The 15,109-nt window shown below is 38.0% G+C and overlaps 1 protein-coding gene across 8 annotated transcripts in view; it reads left to right on the top strand.

Annotated features, from left to right (window-relative positions):
• Positions 1 to 15,109, top strand: part of STON2 (stonin 2) — a 174,537-nt gene that overhangs the window by 51,722 nt on the left and 107,706 nt on the right. The window contains exon 2 of one of the 8 annotated variants that reach the window (XM_017505943.2): positions 14,818 to 14,957. The exons of the other annotated variants lie outside the window; for them this stretch is intronic. The gene's annotated coding sequence lies outside the window, so the exon portion shown is untranslated. The remainder of the gene's footprint in view (positions 1 to 14,817; positions 14,958 to 15,109) is intronic. 8 annotated transcript variants of the gene reach the window in all.

Below are 15,109 nucleotides of genomic sequence, written 5' to 3'. Positions count from 1 at the left end.
CATCTCACGTCTTATTCACGTTTGGTCCTTTAGGCAATAGTGTTCCTGACTTTCTCTAGCTACAAAAAGTTTGCCAACATATAAGGCTTCTCCTGCCTTTAAAATTCCACCATGTACCAGGAAAAATATACCAGTCAGCTCATCTGTTATCTAAAATCTTTATACTATTTTCTCAAAGCCAAGGCTGATTTTAAGTATGTGCATTTTACAAGTGTGGGTGTGTTTAGAACATGTCTGCAAATGCCTGCAGATAAATGGACTAAAAGAGCAAAGTTCAGCCTTAAAATTAAAAAAAAAAAAAAATTAAGACCCTATTGTCAGCATGAAGCTTCCTGTTCACTCATACACTGACCTTCCTTCAGGGACATGGCAATTTTTCTGCAAGGCCGGGGCTGAATTGAACCCATTATGCAGATACTGCAGGATGTGCATAATTACAAACAACAACAAAAAAACCCTTTCATTTCCGGAACATTTGTCCCACAGCCCAGGCAAAACACTAGTATTCCCTTGTGCTTCAAACATCTTCCCTAAAAGCTTGGGCTCAGGCCTTCCCATTGTGTCTGGGGAAGCTAATTATCTGGGACCAGAGAAAGAGCCACTTGTTTGGGGAAGATCAGAGATGATGTTAGCCATTTAAGAGGGAGGCAGGGGTGACAGCTGAGAGGCTTCATCCTGAAGAAGACTAACCCAGCCATTAATTTCTATTATGTTGTTCATTCTGGCTAATGGGGGTGGCAGTAAGTGGTGGGTGGGAGTGGAATAAGATATCCCAACCCTTTTGGTGAATATGTGGACAAGGTCCACTGCATGTTGCATGCATATGTAATTCCCCCTGCCACAGAAGAGGCTTTATTTTTTTTTTAATACCTTCAGTTGTTCTGTGCTTCTAAATGTAATTAATGACCTTCGTGGAGTCTGTCTCAGAGGATGCAGTTCAGCAGAGCCCTTCCTTCTCAGGGCTAATGCCCTCTCTGATCCTCTCCCTTGGGCTAGGTCTGCTCTAACTGCACTGCCCTTCTCGCCGTTCCAGCCCAGTTCACTGCTGCCCTTGCTGTTCCCTCTGCCGACAGCTTTTCCTCCACATTTTCACTCAGAACTCTGCTCAAGCATCCCTCTGCAGGGGCGGCAGAACCTCCCACCTCCACTCTCTAGCTTTTTTCTGCTTCAGATGTATTCACAGCCCATGTCTCTACCTACAATTGGGTCAAGTATTCGTTAGTTTACTTATTTATCATCTCTCTCTTCCATAAAGAGAAGGACTTTGTCTATCTAATTTATTCTCTATTCCAGAATATGGTTCGAGGAACTTAGTAGGTACCCACCTAGGATTTGCTGGGTTAGTGAATGGAGAGAGGAAAGACAGACTTGAAACCTCCTGCAGAATAAAGAAATGACTGACTCCTGTTTGTGGGGCTAATGAGCTATTAGGTAGAATTTGAAGGATGGCTTCCTCAGTGAAGTCAGCTTATTGTTTTTTAAATAAGATAGGCAAGGAAACTAGGCTGGCCTCTTACCCATCGTGTTCTTCATTTTTTTTTTTTTTTTTGGAGACAGAGTTTCACTCGTGTTGCCTAGGCTATAGTGCAACAGCGCAATCTTGGCTCACCGCAACCTCCACCTCCCAGGTTTAAGTGATTCTTCTGCCTCGGCCTCCCAAGTAGCTGGGATTACAGGCGTGCACTACCACGCCAGGCTAATTTTTGTATTTTTAGTAGAGACGGGGTTTCTCCATGTTGGTCAGGCTGGTCTCAAACTCCCAACCTCAGGTGATCCAACAGCCTCAGCCTCCCAAAGTGCTGGGATTACAGGCGTGAGCCACCACGCCCGGCCCCTGCCCCCTTCTTTTCAGCTATTTTCATGAGTTATGATTTCTCATTGTTCCACACACATATGTACTGCATACATGGGTGTATACACACCATGAACATATACACAGATGCACACACACACATATAACCATATACACACATGCATACAGATCATACACAAATGCACTTGTATTTTTTTCCCAAAGGGCTGCTTTAAAAAGCACACTTAAAAGCAATATTTTTGTTGTATTTAAAAGTGTCATCATGCCATGGAGGATGGTGAAGTGCTCTCAAAGATAACTCTTTCCCATATCTAAAAGGAAACAAAATGTTTTATTAAAACTCCAATCTTCTCTTCCACAGAATGTGCAGGCTCATCCAGAGAGGCCATGTGGCCTGGCTCACCCTTGATGTGGGATACAAAACACAATAAACTACCCAAGCATGCATCAATTAACTAGTTCATTCATGCAGAAAAAAATTAGGTGCTGGGAATACAATTATGGGAGAGCTGGACACAGTCCCTGCTCTCCACACGTTGAAGTTGCCTAACACTTGGGCAGTCTGTTACTAATGGAGCTTTTGGGGAGTGAACAAGAGCTGCTCTCAGCTAGTCCTGGGAGCAGCAGCTGCTTTGTATTGCCAATTATGGAAAATGCAGAGGAGCCACAGATAAAGAATGGAGTTAGATCTATTTCCTATGCATGGATGGGCGTGTTTACAGCATTGAAAAAATCCTCTAGCCTGAGTGATTAGACGTCAAAATATAAGGACGTGACATCAAAATACATGCATTTAAAATTGTAATCTACCCAAGATCCCGAAAGACAAGAAGAAAGAAAAAATTGTATTAGCTGACAACTTGTAGATTTATTATTCACATAACCCATGTTATTTTGAGCTCCCACTATGCTCACGTTCAAGTCACATTCAAGCTCTGCGAATGCAGCCAAATACTCCTGCCTCATGGAGCCCACATTCTGCTGGGGGATAGGAGGTTCATACCAGGAACACACTAAAGAGGTAAGTATAAAGTAAGTATGTTAGGGGCTGGGCACAATGGCTCGTATCTGTAATCCCAACACTTTGGGAGGCTGAGATGGGTGGATCAGTTGAGGTCAGGAGTTCGAGATCAGCCTGGCCAACATAGTGAAACCCCGTCTCTACTAAAAATATAAAAATTGGCGGGCATGGTGGTAGGTCCCTGCAATTCCATCTACTTGGGAGGCTGAGGCAGGAGAATTGCTTGAACCGGGGAAGCAGAGGTTGCAGTGAGCTGAGATTGTGCCACTGCACTCCAGCCTAGGCAACAGAGCGAGACTCTGTCTCAAATAAATAAATATATAAGTAAGTAAGTAAGTGTGTTAGGTAATAAAATGTGAAGGAGAGAAAAATGAGGCAAAAGAAGGTGGTATGGTGAGGAGGATGTGAAATGTTCCATAAAGCCAGGGATTGACTGTGTGAGAGGTAAATGTGAGTGAAGACCTGGGGGAAGCGGGGCAAGCGAGCTTTGCAGAAAGTGGAGAAGAGCCTTCCATGTGGAAGGAACAGCAAGTGAATAGCCCTTGAAGGGCGGCTGTGCTCTTGGTGTATGACTGGAGTAGAGTGTACATGGGGAGAAAAGGAGGCGAGTGGAAAGGTTACAGAGACTCTGACACACAGGTCCTTGGCAGACACGGTGAGGATTTTGATTTTTATGATGGGTGAGATGGAAACTAATGGAGGGTTTTGAACAGAGGTGTGGCCTGATCCAACTTGAGTTTCAACAGTAATTCTGCTAAAACTGTGTGGCAGCTGTGGTGTGGCGGCTGAGAGTGGTGTAGCTGAGAAGAGACTGAGAGAAGGCAGAGGTAGAAGCAAGGAGACCAGATAGGAAGCCACTGTATCCATCCAGACGAGAGGATTGTAGCTTGCAGCAGGGTGGTAGCTTGGAGGTGGCAGGAAGTGATTGGATTCCAGATGTATTTTGAAGGGACGACTAACGAAAATTGTGGTGGAGCAACTGTTAGAAGAATCAAGGATGACTTGATGGTTTTGTTCTGAGCCGCTGAAAGGATGCAGGCGCTGGTTTGGAGGGAATGGCAGGAGCTTCGTTTTGGACATGTAAAGTTAGAGACCCAAATGGAGAGGTCAAGTCGATTTGGACAGAAGGATACGTCTGAGAATAATAACCATCACCACCTAAGCCGTGTTGAGTATTCTTATTGTGCCAAGCACTTTTGCAAGTGCTTCGTCAGTGTTAACCTAAACCGCTTATGAAGTTTGTACACTCTTTAGCTCTATTTTACAGGTGAGAAAAACTGGGAATCGATGAATTTGAGTAACTTGCTCCAGGCTACAGGGCTGGATCTCGGATGGAACCCAGCAGTCTGGATCCAGAGTCCCTGGTCTTAACCTCAGAGGAAAGGAGGAGGGGCAGATATTGATCTTTCCTTCACTTTATTCCTTCAAGCTGGATGGCATGAAGTTTCATGATGGCAGCAACCTGTTTTTACCTGGCCCAGACATCAAAGGTCTGGCCCCTGGGAACAAAGTCAAAGTCAGCTCCAAGCCCAGTACTTTCTCTTTCAGCTAAGCTTGTGGCCTGAGGACATTGATCTATGAGCCCGAATAAAATAACTCATCTGAGATTTCTAAGCTGCAAAATAAACAAAGTGTATTAGAGTGAATGAGAACAGCTTGTGAGGGGCAGGAGCTTTGCTTCTTCCAGATGCACTGTTCTTAGTTTCTTTTTCAAGAGAAACGATGGCATTTTATCTCATAAATGCAAGGAGCCGATGTGCAAATACCATTAAGTGAAATAGCTTTCTTACTGAGTAATCTGTCTTTTTTTGATATGTGGTTTTAATAAGTTTTCTTACCTATTGAATAAATACAAAAGAACATTTTAAATGTGTATTAAATTATAAAGAACAGCAGTACAACCCATCACCCAGTATAATGAATAGAATATTCTCATTGCCTGAAGCCCTGCGTATTTCCCTACTGATCACACCCTCCTCCCTCATCACATCTCCTCCCTCCCCTCTGTATCACCACCTTCCTGAGTTTCATGATGATAACCACATTACTTATCTTGACAGTTTTACTACCTACACATGCATCAAGAATGATATCATTTAGTTTAGGAATAATATATACGGAATAATATATGGAATAATACTGTATTACTCTGGGGCTTACTCCTTTAATACCTTATTTGTGGGATTTATCCATGTCAAAAACTAAAAGAACTTGTAGCTATGGTTCTTTTAGTTTTTATTGCCCTGTATTCCATTGTAGTAATATACTGCAATCCATTTATTCATTCTGTTTCTGATGAACATTTGGGTTGTTTCTAAGATGATGATGCATTTCCATGAGCATTATTTTTGTTTTTTTTTTTTTTTTTTTTTTTTTTTTTTTTTTTTTTTTTTTTTTTTTTTTTTTTTTTTTTTTTTGAGACGGAGTTTCGCTCTTGTTACCCAGCCTGGAGTGCAATGGCGTGATCTCGGCTCACCACAACCTCCGCCTCCTGGGTTCAGGCAATTCTCCTGCCTCAACTTCCTGAGTAGCTGGGATTACAGGCATGCGCCACCATGCCCAGCTAATGTTTTGTATTTTTAGTAGAGACGGGGTTTCACCATGTTGACCAGGATGGTCTCGATCTCTTGACCTCGTGATCCACCCGCCTCGGCCTCCCAAAGTGCTGGGATTACAGGCTTGAGCCACCGCGTGCGACTTATTTTTGTTTTTCTATAAATATTTTTAACCTGCATCTTGGTGAACTTGTGCAGTTGGTTCTCTTGTATAAAAAAGTAGGAGGAGAATTGCTGTGCTATAGGATGTGTTCATATTCAGCTTGAGCAGATAACACCAAGCCATTTTCTAAAGTGGTTTCTAGTTACTATCCTACCAGCTGTACATGAAAGACACTGTGGCCCCACTTCCTCACCTGCACTTAGGATTGTCATATTTTTTCTATTTTTGTCAGCAGGGAGGTGGAGAAAGAAAGGGGGAAGGGTAAGAGGATCTCAGTATCTCATGTGGTTTTAATTTGTATTTCCTAGATTACTAACAGGGTTGAGCATCCTTTTTTGATGCCATTTGGATTTTTCTTTCATGAAATCCCTGTTCAACTGTATTCCTGTTGGGTTCTCTGCCTTTATCTTGCTGATTTCTAGGAGTTCCTGGTGCATTCAATGTGTGGCAGATATCTCCTATCCTGTGAATGGTTTTTTCATTCTCCTTATGTCTTCGAAAATAAGTTATTTTAATGATATAATATGTTTTCAATTTTCCTTTTATTCTTAGTGCTTTCTGTGTCTTGGTAAAGAAAATATTTCTCTACTCCAGTCACGAATGCATTTGGCTATGTTATCTTCTAAAATGTTTCTTATGTAACCTTCACACTTTGACATTCATTCTAGCTAGAATTGATTTTTGTGTACAGTTTGAAGTACAAGTCTAGTTTTATTTTTTATGTAGATATCCAGTTTTTCCAATACTGTTTTATTGTTGTGTTTATTTTAACATAAATACTTATATTACTAAAAACTCAACTTCATTTATATCTAAATAGTATGACTCTGCTTGTTAATATGGGTGAAGGCCATACTAGAATTTTTTCTTTTTTGAGACGGAATTTTGCTCTTGTTGCCCAGGCTGGAGTGCAGTGGCATGATCTCGGCTCACTGCATCCTCCATCTCCCAGGTTCAAGCAATTCTCCTGCCTCAGGCTCCTGAGTAGCTGGGATTACAGGCATGTGCCACTACTCCTGGCTAATTTTGTATTTTTAGTAGAGATGGGGTTTCTCCATGTTGGTTAGGCTGGTCTTCAACTCCCAACTTCAGGTGATCCACCTGCCTGGGCCCCCTACAGTGCTGGGATTACAGGTGTGAGCCACTGTGCCCAGCCTAGAATTTTTTTTTTCTTTCCAACTTTTATTTTAGGTTTAAGGGGTACATGTGCAGGTTTGTTACCTGAATAAATTGCCTGTTGTGGGGGTTTGGTCTACAGATAATTTTATCACCCAGGTAATCAGCATAATACCCAATAGGTAGTTTTTCAATCCTTGCTCTCCTCCCACCCTCCATCCTCAAGTGGGCCCCAGGGTCTGTTGTTTTATTCTTTATTTCCATGTGTACTCAATGTTTAGTTCCCATTTATAAGTGAGAACATATGGTATTTGGTTTTCTGTTCCTGGGTTAATTGTTTAGGATAATGACCTCCAGCTCCATCCCTGTTGCTGCAAAGGATGTGATCTCATTTATTTTATGGCTGTGTAGTATTCCATCGTGTATATGCACCACATTTTCTTTATCCAGTCCACCATTGATGAGCATCTAGGTTGATTCTACATCTTTGGTATTGTGAATAGTGCTGCAAGGAACTTACACGTGCATGTGAATTTATTCCTTTGGGTATATACACAGTAATGGGATTGCTGGGTCAAATGGTAGTTCTGTTTTAAGTTATTTGAGAAATCCTCAAACTGCTTTCTACAGTGGCTGAATTAATTTACATTTCCACCAGCAGTGTGTAAGCATTCTGTTTTCTCTGCAACCTCACTGGCCATCTGTTAGTTTTTGACTTTTTGATGGTGGCCATTCTGATGGGGATGAGATGGTATTTCATTGTGGTTTTGATTTCCATTTCCCTAATGATTAGTGATATTGAGCATTATTTCATATGCTTGTTTGACTTATGTTTATCTTCTTTTGAGAAATGTCTGTTCATGGCCTTTGCCCATTTTAATGGGGTTATTTGTTTTTTTGCTTTTTAAGTTTCTTATAGATTCTTGATGTTAGACCTTTGTCAGATGCATAGTTTGCAAATGTTTTTCCCATTCTGTACGTTGTCTTTTGATAGTTTCTTTTGTTGTGCAGAAGCTCTTTAGTTTAATTAGATCCCACTTGTCAGTTTTTGTTTTTCTTGCAATTGCTTTTGGAATCTTTGTCATGAAGTTTTCGCTAGGACCAATGTCCAGAAAGGTATTCCCTAGGTTTTCTTCTAGTGTTTTTATAGTTTTATATTTTACATTTAAGCCTTTAATCCATCTTGAGTTAATTTTTATATATGATGAGAGGTAGGAGTTCACTTTCAATCTTCTGCAAATGGCTAGCCCATTTTCTCAGCACCATTTATTGCATAGAAAGTCCTTTTCCCCATTGCTTGATATTGTTGGCTTTGTAGAAGATCAGATGGCTGTAGGTATACAGCTTTATTCTGGGTTATCTAACCTGTTCCATTGGTCTGTGTATCTGTTTTTATACCAGTACCATGCAGTTTTAATTAGTGTAGACTTGTGGTGTAGTTTGAAAAGGATAGTGTGATGCCTTTAGCTTTGTTCTTTTTGCTTAGGATTGTTTTAACATGCTAGAATATCAATTGACATTGAAGTAAATTTATAAGCCAATTTGGGGAGAATTAACATCTTTGCAGCATTAATTCTTTCGATCTCTAAATATTTTATATATATCTCCATTTATCTGGGTCTTCTTTGTGGTATGTTAATAAACTTCAGGAATGCCTCCTCCAAGGCTCAGCACATTGTTTTTATTAGGTTTGGTAGTATATATGCTTTGCACTTTTTGTTGCTATTATAATGCTGTCTTGTTTTAAATTTCATTTTCTAAATATTTCTTGCCGTTTATCAGAAACACAATTCTTTTTACATGTTGATTTTTTAATCAAAAAGGATACCTTGCTAACATTATTAATTTGTTAATTTATTGGTAAAGTCTTTTGGTTATTTTACATACACAAAAATATCATCTGCAAATAATGATAGTTTTGTTTTTTTCACTTCCTGCCTTACTGTTCAGGCTCTGCTCATAAATATAATGTTGAATAGAAGTGAGGGCAATGAACATCACTATCTTGATCTGAATCTCCAAGGGTTAATTAAGCTTTATATGATGTGTCCTGTGGGCTTTGGGAGGGATTTCTGTTAGGTTTAGGGAGTCTTTTTGTTTCTGATTTGCCAAAAATTGCTACCATGAATAAAGACTAAAATTTATTCAGTGCTTTTTCTATACTATTATGATGGTAAGATTTTTCTCTTTTAAAATGTTATTGTAGTGAATTGCATTAATTGATTTTCTAATGTTAACCCGTGTATTCTCAACATGGTGATATTCTCCCCAAGGGGGCTAAAAATACTTCTTGAGTAGGGCAAATAAATTGTAATAATTGTTGTATACAGAATAGCTATAATACATAGAGTACAGAAGTAAACCTAAAACATATGTGTAGTATTAAAATTTCAAAAACTTTTACTTTGCAAAAACCCTTTTAAAAGGATAAAGACACAAGCTACAGGATGGGAGAAAATATTTCCAAACCACAGCCAACAAAAGACTAGTAGTATCAGGCCAGACACTGTGGTTCATACTTGTAACCCCAGCACTTTGGGAGGCCAAGGTGGGAGGATCTCTTGAGCCCAGGAGTTTGAGACCAGCCTGGGCAACATAGTGAAACCTCACCTCTATGAAAATACCAAAAATTACCCAGGCATAGCCGTGCACACCTATAGTTACAGCTACTCGAGAGGCTGAGGTGGGTAGATTGCTTGAGCCTGGGAAACAGAGGTTACAGAGAGCTACAGTGAAACAGAGTTACAGAGGTTACAATGAAACCCTGTCTCAGAATAAAAAAAAGGACTAGTATCTAGAATACATAGAAAAATCTCAAAATCCAACAGTAAAAAGTTCCCATTAAAAAAAAAATGGGCTAAAGAAATAAACATATGTTTCACTGAAGAGAATATATTGAGATAGGTAATCACATGAAAAGATATTCAGTATCATTATCCATTAGGGAAATACAAATTAAAATGATCTTTCACTGTACATCTATTAGAATAACTGAAATAAAAAGTAATGGTAAGACTAAATGCTAGGGAGGATGCAGAGAGATTGGATTATGCATGCATTGCTGGTGGGAATGTAAAATGGTACAACCACTTTGGACAGCTTGGCAGTTTCTTATAAAACTAAACATGCAATTGCCATATGACCCAGCAATTGCACTCTTGGACTTCATCCCAGAGAAATGGAAACTTATGTTCATGCAAAAATCTGTACACAAATGTTCATGCAGCTTTATTCATAATAGCTAAGTACCAGAAACAGCCTAAATGTCCTTTGATAGGGAAAAAAAGAAACTAACTGTGGTATATCCATACCATGGACTACTACTCAGCAATAAAAAGGAATGAACTATTGATACATATAACAACTCAGATGAAGCTCAAAGGCATTATGCTGTGTAATAAAAGCCAGTTCTGAAAAGGTGCATACTTCATAATTCCATTTATATTGCATTCTTAAAATAACAAAATTATAGAAATGAAAAACAGATTAGTGGTTGTCAAAGGTTAGGAACAGCATGGGGATGGAGGCAAGGTAGGAGGGAAATGGGCATGTTTATACAAGTGTAGCTTGAAAGATCTTGCAGTGATGGAACTGTTCTCTATCTTGACTGTGGTGGATACATGGACCTACTCATCGAAAACATTGCATAGAAGTAGATACGCACGCACGCGTGCACGCACAGACACACACACACACACACACACACACACAAGTACATATAAAACTGGGGAAATGTTAGTAAGAATGATGGATTGTATTAATGTCAATTTTGCGATTGTAATATTCTACTAGAGGAGAAGAATTAAAAAGAGAATGACTAGGGAAAAAAATTTACAAAAAGATTCCTTAGGGGGACAATAATGAGAGAAAGGTTGAGAAACACTGTGTTAAACCAACCTTGTATAAGTTGGATAACTCAATTTAGTCACTGCATAATTCTTTTTTTCATAAATCGATAGATTCTCTTTGATAATTTGTTTGGGATTCTTTTATCTATGCCCATTATTGAGATTATTCTGTAATTCTTCTTTGAGAGACTATACATATAAATTGGATATATATTGTCAGGTTGTAGGGTCTAACCGTATAAATGCTAATCTTAATAAAATGCATAGATGAGTGGCCTTTCTTCTTATGTACTCTGGAATAAGAGTAAGTTAGTGGAAGATTAAAAAAAAATTTTTTTTTCCTTTAACGTTTGATAGAACTTTTCAGTAAAAGCACCTGGCCTGCCATTTTTCTGATGGGAAGGTTTTAGGTCTTGGTTCACTTTATTTCAAGGTTATTGGACAAGTCAGGTTTTTAACTTTCTTCTGGAATTAGTTTTGAAAAGTTATATTTTGCTAGGACTTCTATAGTTTTATCTGTGTCTATGTACGGGTATAAAGACATTTATTATTTCCCTTCATTATCTTCAAAATGTAGCATTTGTAATTGTGTAGCCTTTTCATTCCTACTGTTATTTGCACTCTTTTCAATTCTGTTAGTGTGCTCTAAGAACATTTTCTCTGTGTATGTTTTAAAAAATTTTAAGCTGGATGCGGTAGCTCATGCCTGTAATCCTAGCACTTTGGGAGGCCAAGGTGGGTGGATCATGAGGTCAGGAATTTGAGACTAGCCTGACCAACATGGTGAAACCCCGTCTGTACTAAAAATACAAAAATAATTAGCTGGGCATGGTGGTGTGCACCTGCAATCCCATTTATTCAGGAGGCTGAGGCAGGAGAATCGCTTGAACCTGGGAGGCGGAGGTTGCAGTGAGCCGAGATTGCACCACTGCACTCCAGCCTGGGTGACAGAGCCGAGACTTTGTTTAAAAAAATATATTAATAATTTATGCTTTTATATTCATTATTTCCTTTTTCTAACATTCTTTGATTTATTTTGCTCCTTTTTTATCTTAGTAAGTTGGGTGCTTATTGTATTTTCAGTTGCCTCCTAATATAAGCTGATAATACTGCAAACATATATTCTTAAAATTTTCACATATAGTATTTTCATTATTGTTTGATTCAAAATATTTCCTAATATTTGTTAGGATTTTTTTTCTTTGACCAGTGAATTATTTAGAAGTATGTTTCTTAATTTTTAAATTTTTCAAAATTTTTTAATCTAGTGTAGATAACTAGATACTAGTTAACCAGACAACTAGATAACTAGATACTTAATTGTATTATGACCAGTATTTGTGGTCTGTATACCAATTTTTTGAAATTTGTTACACCTTGTTTCATGTCAAGTAATAGCATATCACTTGTCATAGAAATTCTTGGTGTTAGTATAAAAAATATGCATTCTTCACCAGTTGAGTGTAATGTTCTACAATCTTTAGATCAGTGTGTTCATTTTGTTTAAAGCTTGTTTACTTGCTGATATTTTTGCTTGCTTGATATGTCAATAACTGAGAGGTATCTTGTAACATCTTCCATTGTGACAACGGACATTTCTTACTTTCTTACAGTTCTGTCAATTTTTGCATTAATAATTTTGGGGCTATGTTATTAAATATATTCAAATTTAGAATTATTTTTATATTTCTGGTAAATTGTACTTTTTGTCATTTTGTTGTAAAGTCTATCCATAATCTGTAACTATGTCAGCTTTCTTTTCATTAATATTTTGTCTTATATGGCTTTCCCATCCCTTTACTTTCATTATTGATAATCGTTTGTATTTTAGATATATTTTTTGTGCATAGCATGTTAAATTTCATTTGATGATTCAACCTGACAGTCTTTTTCTTTTACTTAGAATGTTTAGTCCCTTTATCTTTATTTTTATGTATTGATATAGTTTTATTTCTAACTCTTACCTTCCTTTTATTTCACCTTTCTTTCTTACTTTAAGGTTAATTCTAGTTTTTGTTTGTCTAAATTGTCTTTACTTTTTCTCTTGTTCTGTGAAGATATTTTACTGGGTATATAATTCTAACTTCATAGTTGTTTTTCCGCCTGTACACTGAAGTGCACGTTGGCTTCTTCTGCTATGGAAAAAGGTGATAGTCTAAACATTCTTCTCTTGAAGGTAACATATAATTTCTCTTGGATGGCTGTTAAGATCTTTTTGTTTTTGGTCTTATGTAGTTTTGATGTCTATTTGTAGATTTATTTTTAATTACTCTGCTTGCGATGCCTTGGAATTTCTAATCTGACAAGTAAAATCTTTCATAAATTCTGGAGAACTTTCAGCCAGTATTTTTTCAAATATTGCCCCTCTCCCATTTTCTTTTTCCTCTCCTTAGGAACTCAGATATTTATGAAACTGTCTCACTTTGTCCCCCATGTGTCTTCATCTTTTTTTCATATTTTCATCTGTCTATGCTGTCCATTCAATTTTGTATTTACAGTAGTGTATTTTTTCTTCTCTGGAAGTTTATTTAGTTCTTTTTCAATTCTACATGCTCTTTTTTCATATTCTTAATTTATTTCCTTAAGCAGATTAAACATCGTTGTATTTTTTGCTCAACAATTCTAGTGTTTGAAAATTCTTTGCAGGTCTCATTCTGCCTGTTCATCCCACCCCCACACACATTTTGCTGGCTGTTGTTTATGGTAACTTGATTTCTTATGCATTTTGTGATTGATTTATTTATTTACTATTTTTTCTACCATGTGCTTATCAACTTAGGAACATTCTGTTTGAGAGGCTGTTTTGAAGGTATCTTCCTTCAGAAAGGATTATTCGCCGGGTGCAGTGACTCACGTCCGTAATCCCAGCCCTTTGGGAGGCAGAGGCAGCTGATCACTTGAATTCAGGAGTTCAAGACCAGCCTGGCTAAGATGGTGAAAAAACAAAAAAAAAAAAAAAAAAAACAATTAGCCAGGTGTGGTCGTGGGAGCCTGCAGTCCCAGCTACATGGAAAGCTTAGGCATGAAAATCACTTGAACCTGGTGGAGGTTGCAGTGAGCTGGGATTGCACCATTGCACTCCAGCCTGAGCAGCAAAGTAAGACTCTGTCTCCAAAAAAAAAAAAGCCATTATTATAGTATTTGCTTTTCCTGGATGCCTGAGGCCTACTAACCTGGAAGTACTTAAACTAGTCTCAACTTGGAGGTTTTTCGGACCACACAAGTAGTTTTTAGCTGCACACCCCATCTGAGACAATTTGTGGTTATTAACTCTCAGGAGGTGTTTTTTCCTCTACTTTTCACCCGATCCTAAGGCAGACAGTTTTCTTTGCTATTTCCTGCTAGAGGGTGGAGGTTATTTCTAACTTACCCTTTAAGCCTTTTAGGAATTCTCACTTTATGCATCAGCTCTTCTGTTAGATTTTCCTTCTTCAGTTGGCCCTAGGGTCTTCTTTCTCCTTTGCCTTTTTCATAAGAGGTTCAGAAAACTCAAGAGTCTGGTTTGTTCAAAATCTTGAGAGTGAAAATCAGCTTTTGTCCTCTGTTTACCCTTTTGAGGTTGTAGCTTTCACTGGGCCTCTGATGATTCTTTACTTTGTTGCTCACCCTGTGATGTATTTGAAATAATGTTACTACATTTGACAAATATTTTAATTTTATTTCCATAGTAGTTTAAAGTATGTAAACCACCATACTATAGGAAATGGTGTCATATAGCAAGCTTTTATAAATTTGGCTTTGCTTTTTATTTTTGATTGGTTTTTTAAAAAAATTTTTCTTCTTTTTTAGTATTTTAATGTGTTCTATATGTGGGTAGGGGTTATAGATACCAGTCCAATTTTAACATTCTGTATTTAGTATAGACTGTTATGGAATGATTGGTGGCACTTCTGTTGACATAACCAACAAATATTTGTTGAAGGCCTGCCTTATACCAGTCACTGTTCTAGGAATGGGGGTATAGAGGTGAACGCAATAGGTCAAAATCCCTGCCCTCTCAAGGAGCTTTGATTCTAGTATGGAAAACATGGGTGTGTAGTACATTAGACAGTGATCATACTAAGAAAACATAAAGCAGAGAAGGAGAGAATCACTCAGGAATATGCAGAAAGGGTGACATTTTTAAAGAAAAGAGGATGTGATCAGTGAGCACTCCAGAAAAAAGGCCTGAATGCTTTACAAATGCCCAAGGGAATAAGGAATGAAAAGTTTTATATTTATACGGTTGCAAGCACTGATATTTATTCTTTCTTCTCTCTTAAATCTCAGTTTTTGTCTTTCTACTTGTTTTGGTTTTCCAGGCAGCAGAACTGACTTTACCATCTTGGGCAAGTTTCTTAATATCTCTGAGTTAAATAAGACTACTGCCTATCTCTCAGGATAGATGGATGAAACGAGACATTTGTAAAATGCCTGACATTTGATGGGCACTCAATAAATGGTAGTTTCTCTTGTTTTCATTCTTCCTGTCTTATTTATACTCTTTTCAGCACTTGTTTTCAGTACCTGTTGGTAAACTTGCAATGATATGATTCCCTTTTTTTTTTTTTTTAAGATGTTGAATCTCTAAATTTGGCTTCAGTTTCTAAGCTG

This window comes from Cebus imitator, unplaced genomic scaffold (genome assembly GCF_001604975.1).
Source record: "Cebus imitator isolate Cc_AM_T3 unplaced genomic scaffold, Cebus_imitator-1.0 Scaffold345, whole genome shotgun sequence".
In the NCBI taxonomy this organism is placed as follows: Eukaryota; Metazoa; Chordata; class Mammalia; order Primates; family Cebidae; genus Cebus; species Cebus imitator.
The sequence above is the reverse complement of the archived record's forward strand: the minus strand, read 5'-3'. Positions and strand labels throughout refer to the sequence as shown.